Source organism: Phascolarctos cinereus, unplaced genomic scaffold (genome assembly GCF_003287225.1).
Source record: "Phascolarctos cinereus isolate Bilbo 61053 unplaced genomic scaffold, phaCin_HiC Scaffold_9;HRSCAF=440, whole genome shotgun sequence".
Classification (NCBI taxonomy): Eukaryota; Metazoa; Chordata; class Mammalia; order Diprotodontia; family Phascolarctidae; genus Phascolarctos; species Phascolarctos cinereus.
Genome location: NW_027556402.1, coordinates 150787743 through 150802682, shown reverse-complemented (window position 1 = coordinate 150802682; position 14940 = coordinate 150787743).

The window sequence follows — 14940 nt, the reverse complement described above, 5'->3', positions numbered from 1 at the left end:
CATTATTTAAGGCATGGTCTTCAGGTGAAATATAGCTGTGTCTCTCTACAAGCACAGTAATAATGATTTGAATAGTTCCCATATCACCCATCATTCTCTTCCCTGAACATTTCCAGGGAAAGAAATTATCACAGACTTTCTCAAATCTATTCAAGTAATTTAAGTATTTGCAAATCTTCAAATTAGAATATTTCTGAAAATCACATTACTTCTGACAGTGAGGAAAAGGATAAGATCGGCATAAAAATAAAAGGGTTGTTGTTGTTGAGGATTTTTTTTTCTGAGGGCCTAAGTCCAAGGAGTTGAAATAAAAATGGGAATCCAATTCCAGGAGGGGATAATATGTCTCAGAATTGCCATTAAATAAGGAGAGAAGATACATGGAGGATCCTTTGAGAGGTGACTAGACATCTTGTTTCCCCAAAGTTTTTACTTATTTTTCATTTATGTAAGGCCCCTACCCTGCCTTGCCCTTGGAACAGCAACATCTGATAGGATCATTAACTGGAGAAATAGGATCGATAAAAAAGGATATCAGCAGCATTCACTTTATGGGGAAGTAAGATTGGAATGTTGTAAATGTATCAGATGAGCCAATTTAATGAAAAGAAACAAAGGATTTCTTAGAATAACTGTCTTTGTACTCATGGAAATTAAATTTCACTAAAAATATATATCATAAATAGTTGAACAGAGGAATAAAAATGTGTTTTTGTTCCTTAGTATAGCAACAACAACATTAACAATAATTACTGTTAAAAAGAACTTTAAAGTCTATAAGTTACTTTATACATATTACCTCATTTGCTTTTCACAATTACCCCTTGAAGTACATGTTATTGTGAACCTCATTGAACAGATAAGGAAACTGTGAAGCTGACTTACTCAGGTATTGAGTGTCTGAGGCAAGACTCAAAGTCAGATCATTCTGAATCCCAACCACTCTATTGACTATGCCACTTAGCTAACTACTGTATCTGAACACACAAATATGGCCCTATTTATAACTGAAGATCTCCCCCTCTATTTCTTATGCCTCATTATTTGCAATTTTGAGTATCCCATTGCAAAAATGTGCACGTGAGTTATGCAAAAAAAGAAAAGCATGTGGGAGTGGATAGATCAGAAGTGCCAAACACACAATGCTGCCCCCCAACACTCCCAAGTCTTGCTCAAACCAGTTTAAAATTTAATTGGGAAATATTTAATAAAATAAATAAAAATACAATAGAATATAGGCAATGTTTATATACATGTATACATATACATATGTGTGTGTTCCCATATGTCATAATGCAGACTACATGAATCCTTATTAAAGTTTAGTGGCCTTCTTTTCTATTTTATTTTGCTACCATTGGACTTGATGGTCTTTAAATTTCTTTCTTATTTTGATAGTTCAATCACTTATTTTGATACAGAATCAAATTTCATAATCAAAGTGCTTCTATAATTGGAATCCTAATCACTTTAATCTACTATGCTAAAACTGAGGTTAAAAAAAAATCTTTGTTTTGCTTGAATTATTCCAATAATTTGTTCATGTCTATATTCTACTTTGATCACAATGAGCCAGCCTAGTGTCAACAAGAACAAGGCATTCCAAACTAACTTTAATTCTTCATATGATAAGATTATACAATTTGTAGATGAGGTGAATATTCTGCAAATATTTTGTTTACATTATAGCACAGATTTTGATAGTTCTTGTGGACAACATAGAGATATGGGCCATACAATAGTATGGTGGATATAGCTAATCAGCTAGAACTTCCATTTTGAGGAAGGGCTGAGACCAACCATAATTCTTTTTCTGGATTTTGCCACCAGTCTTCAGCTGCCTTTCCCTTCCACCCCATGATTCCATTCTCCTATTATTGAATTATTCCTAGAACCTGTATTTTGAAAAAGGTCCAGGGCAGGCATGCTTCTCTTTCTGGACTCTTGCTAGCATAATTCAATTGTTTTCTCCCTCAACCCCTGTAGCTCCCTTCTCCTACTGGTGACTTCCTTCTGGACTCTACATTTTGAGGAAGGACCCAGAAGAGCCATCTTTTACTCTCCAGACTTTGAAACCAACCTTCTTTCATTATATCTCACTCCTTTTCAGCCCCCTTTTATGTATTATATACTCACCCCCATTGCCTTTAGAGAATGATAGATATTTTGGAACATGGTATGTCTTTCTTTTTGTTTGTATTTGCACCCCCAGTTCCTGGCACATAGTAAGTGCTTATTAATTTTTTTGTTTACTAGATTAGCCAGAATAATAGATAATGGTTCCATGTCAGTTTGCAAGGAGTACTTCAAAGGACTACCACCTGCAATCAATTCTTGGTCTTGTGTCTTACCAGACATAACATGGGAATGCTTTACCTAAAAGAAGACAAAGCTTCCCCATGGGACTTGGTTGGTTCCAGTTTCCCTGAGGCAACCTCTTGGTCATTTAAGGGCATAGAAAGTACAGGCTACCTGAAATATAAGCCTCTCAGACTTGGTGGATGCCTAATACCACAAAAGTTGGTATATAGTGATGACTTACTGATCAGATCTATTTCTATGAGAAACCAAGGGAAGCCGTTTCTACTAGTTGCATATCTTTTCTGTGTTAAGCAACACACCACTTGCATATTCCTTGTTGCATATCTTTTCTGTGTTAAGACAAAGTAAACTTTTTTTTTTAGATGTTTGATGACTTAAGAGTGTCTCATTTTATTGCAAAGTTGAACCAAAACTAAGAGAGCACTACCTACGGAGGTTAGAATTGGGGAACTGAGCTGTGAAGTCTGGTTGACATGACAGTGAGGGAAGCTCACATGACAGTCCCCAGAGGTACCCTGAGAAATGCAATTCTAAAAGTTGTAGTCATGCTGGAGTAAAGAAAGATTCCTGAGTATGTCTGAATATACTTATACCAAAGAAAGGACCTCCTGGGGCATGATAAAGTCAAGACATGGAATTTGTAGAAGAAACTAGAAAGAAAAATTAAATGTGGAAAATGGAATTCAACAGTGTCCAGGGGTCAAGTCATGTCGAGCTGGACCAACAGCAAAGACCAATGTAAAGGATTCAGATCATTGCATCTGTTTAGTCTTTGAGGAAGGGCAGCTAGGCAACATCAGAAAAGGGTCTCTCTCTCTCTCTCTCTCTCTCTCTCTCTCTCTCTCTCTCTCTCTCTCTCTCTCTCTCTCATTGTTGTCAAGATTCTTGCCAGAGTCCTCCTTAATAGGCTGATCCTTCACCTGGAAGATGGTCATCTACATGAGAGGCAGTGTGGCTTTAAAAAGGCAGAAGAACAGTTGATATGATGTTTGTTGCCCAACAACTCCAGGAGAAATGTCTGTAAAACCTGGGAAGTTATACCAGTGATGTGCCAGAAAACGGAACTGCTTCCATCTGAATTGTCTGAGGAGGATTCTGAAGATCACCTGGAAGGATAAGATACCAGACACTGAGTTCCTTTCTCAAGCTAAACTGCCAAGCATTCAAACTCTGCTTTAGAGAGCACAACTTTGATGGGCTGGCCAAGTGGTTCGAATGCAAAACGTACACTTGCTGAAAAGATAATTTTATGGAGAACTTATGCAGGGCAAATATTCACATGGTGGTCAGAAGAAGTGATACAAGGACACCCTCAAGGTCTTCTTAAGAATTTTGAAGCTGATTGTGTGACATGAAAGAGTGGCATATGATGGTTCAGCACATTGTCCACATCAGAGAAGGGGCTGTCCTCTATGAGCAAAGCAGGATTGAAACAGCTGAAAGGAAATGCAGGATAGCAAATTTAGAGAAATCACTCCAAATATTCACATGGACTACTTGTGCCCAACATGTGGTAAAGCATTTTGAGCTCATATTGGTCTGATCAGCCACAGTCAGACACACTGAAACTTGACTTTAGCATTGTGATGCCATTTTGGTATTCTTCAAGAATGAAGGGAAACAACAACCATGTGACATAGTAGATAGAGTGCCTGCCCTCAAGTGAAGAAGACCTGAATTCAAATTCAGGTTCAAGTATTTACTAGCTATGTGACTCTGGGCAAGTAGCTTAACATTCTTTGCATCAGTTTCTCATCTGTAAAATGACCTGGAGAAGGAAATGGCAAACCACTCCAGTATCTTTGCCAGGAAAACCCCAAATCAGGTAATGAGAAGTTGGACACAATTGAAAAATGACACAACAAAAACAAAAACAACCACAAGTAGTATAATCAAAGTTCAAAATGCACTACTGAACTGGAAAATGCAATTAAAAGATCACATTTTAAAAAGGTAACAAAGTTAAAATAAAATACTAGTCAATACCTGTTGCAGAGTCAATGGGTCTGACAAGGAATGAGGGACAAGATGAAGCTTCATGGCCTTCCCCCTACTCCTAGTCTAAGTCTCTTTATACTTTCAGCATTTGTAAAAATCTCTCACCTTCTTAAAGGACTAAGCTAGTTTGCCTTAGTTCATCTGCTGCTGGAGCAATTGCTTAAACCAGAGTTTCTTAACCATTTTTAGTTTCACAGACCCCTTTAATAGTCTCTAAAAGTCTATGGAGCCCTTTTCAGAATAATGTTTTCAAATGCATAAAATGCAGTTTCAAAGCAAACCAAATATGTTGAGATAGAGTTATCTTTTTTTTTAAGTTCATAGACTCCAGAATTAGAAAGTCTAGTCTAGAGAATAAAATAATTGGTTGGGCCCAACCAAGGAGAAAGGAGAAGGGAAGCAAGGGTATAAGAGTAAGGGTAGGGGAAGTACAGTTTGGCTTATGGTCATTATTGGAATTTATTTTGCTTGACTTTGTTTTCTTGGAATTCTTTTTGGGGGAGGCTAGATTGGAAGTAAAGAAAATAAATATTTTTTAGTTAATAAATAGTTAATAAAATAGTTAATAAAAAAAACTGTATTTGCATGCAAGCTACAACTTGGCCCTTAGAAATGTATAGGTTTGGCAGTCTATTCTCCAATATCAAAATTTCAGTCCCAACTTACTCTCCACAAAAAAAAAAAAAAATAGCACCAAAGTCTTTCACTCTTCTCAGCCCTAGGGTGAAATGTTTAAGTACCAACTTAATGCAATTTTCAATGAGTTGAATGAAATGGAAAAAAAACCACATAGTCCTTTCCTCTATGAGCTAATGGCTTGGTTTGGAAGGCAAGACTAAAAGACATGAAGCAATCAAAGAATACAGAAGAGTGTTTTGTAATAAATGTTGATTTGTGTAAGTCAGCCTTTTGAGTGACAAAGCATGTCACTGACTGCAAGATAAATAAGTGAGTCTATATTTGTAGCAAGCTACTTCACGGTATGTACCAAGGTGTGTCAAACTGACAAGATCTCTCTCAAGTTGCAGAAGTTAAGCTAAGGAACATACTGGGAAAGACATCTGACTTGCTAATGGTTCAAATGAGCAAAGTAGGCAAATATATACAGAAGAATTAAGTTCCAATTTTATACCAATTCAGTCATTCTCTGCTCTTATTCTACAGAATCCCCCCCTCCTTGTGGCCCAATTGTCATTGAACATCTTCCAAGAGGTAAACATCTAGGCCACATTTAGTTCCAATCTATCCTGAGAGCTCTTAGTATCAATAGCACAATTCAACATCAACATAACTGGCATCAGAACTGCAAAAGATGAATGCCTAAGATTAAACAAGTCTAACCATAAGATCAAGGATGCCTGCATTTGTGTTATGTAAGCAATTCTATGGTTACGTGGGTAAGTCAAGGCAAACAAAAACTTCAGGGCTATGAAAGAGTGGCAACTTATTGCAATAAATCACATGGACTTCTGTTATCCATGTTAATGAGATCGCCAGGACCTATGAAAGATGACTCAGTTCAACTTTTTCCTACAGTGGGAGGAAGGCAATGGTGAAGAGAAATGCTTCAAAGAACATATCCTATTGCTAATGGAGCAAGAGCATCATTTCTGAGTATGAAACCTTCATCAAGCTTCAAAATGTTGTTGAGCAAATGAAGGAGAAGAACAATTGAATATGTGAATACTGGAAGGATTTATGATTGTTTTGGTTATAATGAGAGACTCTTGATATCAGACTTCCCTCCACTAACAAATATCATCTCAATTATGCAACTTAGAAGATGAATACTGGAGAGCTGCCTGAGTTATGTGGGGTCTAAGTGATTTGTCCAAAATGTTAGAAGCAGAATTTGAAATTCTTTCTGATGCTATGTCCAGCATTCCATCCATACTACAAAGTTTTCAAAAATTAAACAGGTTGCTAATAGACATATTTGGTAAGGGCAAAGACATAGTGTAGCTTCTCCCATCTCAAATTTATTCTCTATATAAACAGTAAAGTGACTCCTTATGCATACATCTAAGGAAGTCACTACCCCACCCTAAAAATTCTATTGCCTCTTTGATGAAATGGAAATCCCTCTGGCTGGCGATAAATGTCTTTATAATTTGGTCCCATTTTACATTTTCAGGTTAATTAGACTTTAATCCCTTACTACACACAGTATATTCTAATCAAAGTAGCTTCCTCTTTGCTTCTTAGAATGTCTATTTCCCTTTCAAGCTCACATTAAATACCACATCCTACAGTACCTCCTGATCATAGTAATTCAAAGGGTTCCCCAAATTACTTTATTGACATCACATATGCATATACACATTATACATACTACATGTATATATATGTACACATATAAATATCTGTATATGCAGGTATATGTATATATTCACACAAGCACGTATATATTTGCATGCAGTCAAGCCTCAACATTTGTGTGTCTAACATTTGTAACTTTAAACATTCACATGATTTTCTTCACAGCTTCATTTTCACTTTCACATTGGCAACCTCACACATTTGCAGCTATGTGCAGTAGAGAAAAAAATGAGAGGCAGGATGTGTGCAAGTTGTGTGGTATCCTACTAGGTGCTTCACTGGTCGGGTTCACCCCACTGTTGTAAAGAGCTCCCCATTCATTTACTGTATGTTTTCATTGTTTGCCTTTAAAACTCACATTTTGTGCTGTAATTATGCCCCCAAAACATAGTGAAAGTTTTACAGGCTCTAAGGCGAAGTGTGCAGTCAGTGATACAGCTTAGTGAGAAAATAAAAGCGTTAGATAAGTTTCATACCAGAATGTCTGTAGTTGCTCTAGGCTGTGATTTTGGTGTTAATGAAGAGATGATTTGGTATCCTGCAAAAAGGAAGAAAGTATTCATAAAAGTGTTCATGAATCCACTACAGAAAGTGTTAATATAACCTCTCAAGGGTGTGATGAGGGAATTGAAAGAAGTGAAAAGTGGCTTGTGTTTGTGTATAAATGAGAGGGTGAAAGAGTGGAAAAGTGTGGTTGGTATGGAAACCATCTTCTTGAAGGTCCAACAAATTTATGAGTATGTAATGAAGGGCCAAGAAAATGTGAAGCCTTTTGTAGTTAACCAAGGGTGGGTTTAGTCTTTTAAGTTGTGGTGTGGTTTAAAAAATTTGAAACTTTCTGGTGAAGTTGGTTCTGCTGCTGCTACAGCTGCTGCTAAGTTTCGGAACATGTTGAACACACTGATTGAGAAAAAAAGGTTACCTACCAGAACAAGTGTTTAATACCAATGAGACTGTTTTTGAAACAGGTAGGAAAGTATGTATACATAAAAAAGTCATTGCCAAAGCCCCTGGGTTCAAGGCTTTTAAAGATCATTCAACACTAATGCTGTGCATCAAAGTCAGCAATGATTTCAAGCATAAGCCAATGAGGATCTACCAAGCTGCAAAACCCAGGTTTCTGAAAGGAAAACAAAACAAAGCAAAGCCAGAATGCCAGGGCATTTGGAGCTGGAATAGAAAAGCATGGATGACTACAGAGATCTTCTGGGACTGGTTCAACAGCTTTTACATTATGGAGGTAGAATGATATCTGCATGTCAAGAACCTTGCATTCAAGATTCTTTTAATACTAGATGATGTACCAGTTCATTTTTGTGAGCCCCTAGAAAATGCCCACAAAAATGTAGAAGTTGTTTCTATACCACCCAGTGACACATCTTTGATCCAGCCTATGGATTAGGGAATCATAAAAGCCTTCAAATCACATTATACCTGGGAAATCTGGAACCATGCCTGTGATTACTTGGAAGCAAACTTAAAAACCACCATGATGGATTCCTGATGTAGCCTGAGGAAAAGTTTCACAAGCTATCTTGAACAATTTCTGAAAAAAGTGCTTCTTGTATCAGGGATTTTGAAGGCTTTAAAGATACCAAGGAAGCATTGAAGCATGATATTGAAGCAATAATGTGCCTAGTGCACACCACTGGAACTTAAGGGTTTGAGAATATGAGAGAGGAAGATGTCTCTGACATCCTTCAGGAGCAAGCCCAGGAGCTGAAGAATTTGATGTCTCAAGGTCTTCAGGACACCAAAGATGATGATGATGATGAACAAGCTTTCAAGATTGTGCCACTCAATAACTTCCAAGCTTGAAAAGTGGCTTGGCATAATCAACCATATGGCTAGAGACATGGAGGCTACCAATCCCATCATCAATTGCAGCCTGAAGGTCAAACATTAACTTACCTCTGCTATGCTCACATATTCCAAGACTCTTAAGGATCACAAACAGTAGAGTAGGTTGGCTGATGGATTGTTTAAAACTGGAGTATCCTTCACAATCTCCAATGTCATTCACCAGCCATGAAGGATAGAGTGTCAGAAGTGATGTTAATCTCACCACTCTCAGCATCTTCCAATAGCAGCAACTGAAGTCCCAGCAATGTCTTCCTTGTTTTTCAGAGGGAAATCAAACTAGAGATGTTTACAGCAGTGTAATTTATATTACAATGCACTTACACTGTAATCTGACACAGTGCAAGGAAAGATTTGAGTTAAAATATTTTAATGTTAAATGTTTAATTTGCTGTATGGTTTTTATGGCGCTGTATACATGTGTTATGAAAAGTGATTTTTTTCTGAAATGTTTTTTGAGATTAATACAAAAGGTCACAGAAATTCTACAAAATGACTAGTGAAAAAATATTTTTCAGATAACCAATTTTATTTTTATAAAGCATTTAATGAGTTAATTCATATTACTGTGCTAGGAAAAGTACATATATCAGAATTAATGTGTTATTATAAAGAATTGCGTGAAGAAAACTGTATTTTCAGCAATCTCTAGTGAAAGATTCCAGTTTTTAGTGTTCCCAGGAAATTATCCTATTTCCCATAGGTTAATATATCAACATTTGCATTTTTTGCTTTTATACTATTTCTAGGAATGTTACCCCCACAAAAGTTATACATACATAATGCATGCATATATTTATACTTACTTTTATGTGCATTCTTTACTCCCTGCTGTTGCATGCATATATGTATAATAATACATTCAGTTAGAAATGGTTAGCTAATGAAATTAAGCTTTATATATAACAAGTTTTTATATATACATATGTATACATATAGACACACATAAACACATAACACATAATAGGTATGAAAAAAAGGCATGTTGAGCAATTTATCATTCTCCTTTAATAAAATAATGTCCTTTAGTCCTAGTTGTCACTGTCCCTCCATATGCACACACCTTTCACTTTTATCAGTGCAATCTCCTAACTGGTGTCCATACACACTATGCTCATCGTAGCTTCTCTGTAGTTGCCCATGCCTCCCTGCCCCTGCCCATCTTCACTCCAACTCCTTAAAGGTCGGTTTCCTCTTATCTTGCATTCACACACAATTCAGTTTTAATAGGTCACTTAAAATCTCACCTCCTTTCCTGACAATTTTAATTCACATAGTTCTCTCTATTTTTCTGACTACTTATGACTAAATATAAAACATTAAATGTTTGAGTCACACATTTTGACATTTATTCCTAGATTATCTTGTAATTTCATGTTTTCTCTCTACAATGATATCACATGCCCTTTGAAGGCCGAGAGGGTTTCTAATTAAATATGGAAATAATTTGTATTCTTACTAGTACCTGATGTAGTCAAGAACAAACAGTTGGCACTCAATAAATACTCACTGAATTGGATGCAATATGGAGTACATTCAATTGAACTAAACAAATGTTTTCAAGTAGAAGTGTATGGTCACTCACAGGAAGCTCTCAAGAAAGTAAAGAGAGACAAATGTCTCTATAAGAAGGGAAAAAAAACCATTGAGTGGATCCTATTATGATTATAGAGGACCACCTGAACTCCAGATTGAATTTCATAACACCAAACAGCCAATAGAGGGGGTGGGGAGGAGGAATCTCAATGAGATGTGTGGGTTGTTCACCTATTTATAAAACTATAGGAACAATAATAACGAAAGAAAATGATGGAAATAGCATGTACCATTGTTAATTAAACCTGTCCCCACCTGGTGAGAAACAAGGGAATATCTGATTATGAATAAATGAATAATAAATTTAGTTGGAAATATTTAGCTCATGAAAATAAGCTAAATATACCACTTGCTAAGCACTGTACGCCTGAAGCTTTTACTTAGTCTCTGTAGACTAGGTCCCAGATAGCATAGATTCATGTAATTGAATGATTCATTTCTCAAAACTAAAACCAAAAAAACCCCATATTTTAAAGGGGTATGGTGTAACTAAGCACAAGTAAACTGTTATATATCTGAAATTATGTGCCACATATTGCCTTATGGATACACACACACACATACACACACACACACACACACACGCACACACACTTTTTCAGAAATTATTTGAAGTTACTTTCCCAAAATTAATATTCTTAGAATCACAGAATTTAAATATTAAAGGAACTTTTAATATTGTCTTGGACAATCCTTTCTTTTTAAAGATGAGAAAACTTTATGTATCCATGGAATAACATGATTTTATGCGACTATGTGATCATTTAATTATTTATATATGTTCTATGTAGATGACTCACAGATTTTTTTTTATATCCAGGCCCAGGATCACCCCTAATCTTCAGTCTCACACCATCAATTGCTTATTAGACATTTCAAACTGGATTTTCTCATGGCGTATTAAACTTAATGTATCCAAAACTGAACGCATTATTGGCTTGACTGTCTCTTTTTCTAACTTTTTATATTTCTCTTGAGGACACTATCTTTCCACTCTTTCAGCTTTGTAACCTTTAAATTATTCAACTGCTCATTCTTCCTTATCCAACATAGCTGATCAGTTGCCAAATCATGCATTTTCTCCCTTCACAATATTTCATCTCTTCTCTCCATTTACAATTTGTATTTTTATTTCATGCCCTCATACTCTCGCTTCACAATTATTACAACAACTTCTGAATTTGTCTCTCTGTCTTAAATCTCTCATCACTCTAAGCTATCTATCCTACATACTGCTGCCAAAGTGATTTTCTTTAAGTGCAGAACTGTGTGCCCCACCTATTCAATCAACTCTAGCAGCTTCCTAATGCTACTAGAATACACGTACACAGATATGTGTGTGTCTATACACACATATATACATATGTATGTATATAAATGTGTATGTATAAGTGTGTATGTGTGTATATGTGTGTGTATCTATGTGTATGTGTATGTGTGTGTGTGTGTGTGTGTGTGTGTGTGTGTGTATCCTTATGCAACTTGAGTCCAAGCTACTTTTCCTGCTTCGGGACTTCACTTCCCATCTCACTGTGTTTCCCAGTGGTCTTACAGTAATCCAAACTGTCATTTCTTTCCTCACATACGACAATCCTTTATCTCAGGCTATTTGTAGAGAGTTTCCTCTTTTCCCCTCCTCCTCATTTCACATCACTCAAATGCCTTCCAATACATCATCACATCACCTCGAAAATATCATAATGACAAAGCTCACCATACCAGAGATTGTATCAATTTAAGTATTTAATCCTCATCTGTACACTCAGTAGTCTCTGTCCCCCTCATAGGAGGGTTGGAGAATGGAGGGAGAAAAAAAAAACTTCTCACAGGGGCTGCAGTTAGAGATGACTCACAGCTCAGACATTTCTCATTAGTTGTACTTCTTGTATTCAACTCTATCACCATATCCACATGATAGTTGTCTTCCTCACAATCTTGTTTTTCAGTTTTCTGTTTTAGTTGTCTTCCCCCATTAGACTGTGATTTTCTTGAGGGCAGGATTTGTATCCTGTCGTTTAGCATAGTGTCTGGCATAGAACAGACACTTAATAAACATTTATTAAATGAAATTGAATGAAATGGATCCCCTCCATCACCCCTGATTCATGAGATGCAGTGGCCGTTTCCCAGGTAAAGGCTAACTCTGCTACATGCATAAGTGATCCCATTCCACCCTGTCATCTCCGGCAGATTGTCCTATCATTCCTCCTCAAAACCCCCCTCATTGATCTATCCATCCCTGCTAACTTTCTTCCCATATCTTTCCTCCCTTTTGTGGATAAATTTGTTGAGGTCATCTGTAATAAATACTTTCATTTCCTTTCCTCTCATTCAACTGAAAATGCACTCTCCAAAGTTACCAGCAATCTCTTAATTATCAAATCAAACATTTTTCTCAAAACTCATCCTTCTTGCACTCTCTACCTTTGACACTGTCAATCATCATCCCCTTTAATCTCTTCTAATTAAGTTTTTTTAATGACTCTGCTTTCTCCTCATCATACTCCTACCTGCCAGACTGCCTTTCAAGACTTTTCTTGAACTTTATCCAATCCACATCTGCTAAACATGGCTGTCCCTCAAGGCTTTTTCATTGGCCATCTCCTTCTATAGTATTTCTTTTATTGATCTCATCAGCTACATAGATTCAATTATAATTTCTATACAGATGATCTGTTTTTTCCAGCCCTAATCTTTGTCCTCACCTCCATGCTTGAATCTGTAACTGACTATTGTGAACTACAGCTGACTATTCCTTAGACATCTTAAAGTTAAAATGTTCAAAAATGAACTTATCTTTCACCCCAAACCAGGAGTGGGGCATTTGTGGCCTCTGGGACAGGTACTTGGGTATGGACTTTTGACTGAGTCAAAGTTTTATAGAAGAAATTCTTTTATTAAGGGTATTTGTTCTGTGAACTTTGATTAAGTCAAAGGCCCTGCCCCAAGCCCTCCCCCTTTCCTAACTTCCATATTACTATTGAGAGTATCACTATTCTTGCAGGAGCCTAGGTTCTCAATCCATATCATCCTCAGCTCCTCACTCTCTTTCACCACCCATATCCAACCAATTATCAATCCCTGCCATTTCTTCCTTAATAACATCTTTTGTTTATACCTCTTTCTCTTATCTGATACTTCCTCCACTCTGTTACAAGCCTTCAACACCACCTCATGACTGGAGTATTTCAATAGCTGGTTTCCCTGCCTCTTATCTTTCTGTACTTCAGTTCATACTGTACTGAGCTGTCAAGCTGATCTTCCTAAAATGAATATCTGACTATGCCACACCTCTATTCAATGAACTCCTGTGGCTCTCTATTACCTCCAGGATCAAATATACAATCCTCTATTTGGCTTTCAATAACATTGACCTCTTTTACCTTTCCTATTTCTTATACCTAACTTCCCACCATGGGCACTGAAATCCAGTGACATTGGCTTTCCTGCTGTTCTTTACACAGGGCACATGACCACCTGATTTCTGGCATTTTCACTGGATGTTCTTCATGCCTTTCACTCTCTCCCTTCTCATCTTTGCTCCTAGCTCTCCTGGTTTCCTTCAGATGTCAGCCAAAATTCCACTTTCTGCAAAAGACTTTCCTCCTCATTAATCTTAGTGCCTTCCCTCTGAGACCACCCACAACTTCCCTTGTATATTTATTGTCTGGACATCATCATTTACATGTTGTGTTCCTCCATTACACTGAATGTCTTGAGAGGAGGGACTGTCTTTTTTCTTTATTTGTATCCCTAGAGCTTAGCACAGTGCCTTGAACACAGCAGCCCATAAATGCTTATTGATTGACTGACAGCTACGAAGCAAGGAAAGTGAAGCCAGAAAAAGTCATGTATTTGGCGAACATAGACTAATTGAGGGACTAGAGATGATGACAAGCATGAAAGGTGAAAAGGGGGAGTCAGGAAGTAGGAGAGATTAAAGCTCAATAATTTGTTATCAAAGAGAAACATTTCAAAGTTCTGGATCATAGTGGTTTAGCAGTTTCATGTGATGGTGAATTCTAGTTAATTTCCTAATTTCTTTAAAAGTGCCTACAATGAGCCAGGCACTTTGCTAGGAATTCAAGGTATGAAGATAAAAGTGAAATTGGTTACGAGATTTAAGAAGTTTGATTGAAATATTTGTGGGATCATCATTATGAATATTTATTTCACCAAGAGTGAAAATGTGAGTTGGAGTTGAAGAAGACAATCAATATGAAATGAGGTAAAGTGAATGGAAAGAACAGGGGGAAAAAATTACTCAATATTACATAGTAGCCTTATTGCAAAGAAAACTTTGAAAGACTTAAGAAGAACCCTGCTCAATCATGATTCCAGAGGACTAACAGTGAACTATGCTATCTATCTCCTGAAAGAAAGGCAAAAGACTCAAGATGCAGAATAAGACATATATTTTTGAACATGGCCAATGTGGGAATTTGTTTTGCTTTAGTGTCCATATTTTATTACATTTAATTTTTTAAATTTTATTTTAAGTTCTTACTCCTCCTTACCCACCCATTGAGAAGGAAAGAAAAAAAGAAAAAAATCAAATATATATATATATATATATATATATATATATATATATATATATATGTGTATATATATATAGATAGATATATATATATATATATACACACACATATGTGCACACACACACACACACACACATATATAGTCAAACAAATTTCCATATAAGTTTTGTTTTTCCTTTTAAATTTTGGGTGGTAGTGAGAAGGGAGAAAAAACTAAATGTTTAACAATTGAAAAAATATATACAAAATAAGACTATCAGCCAGTTACTGAAAATGTTGAAGAAGATAGAATAATGTTTTAGAG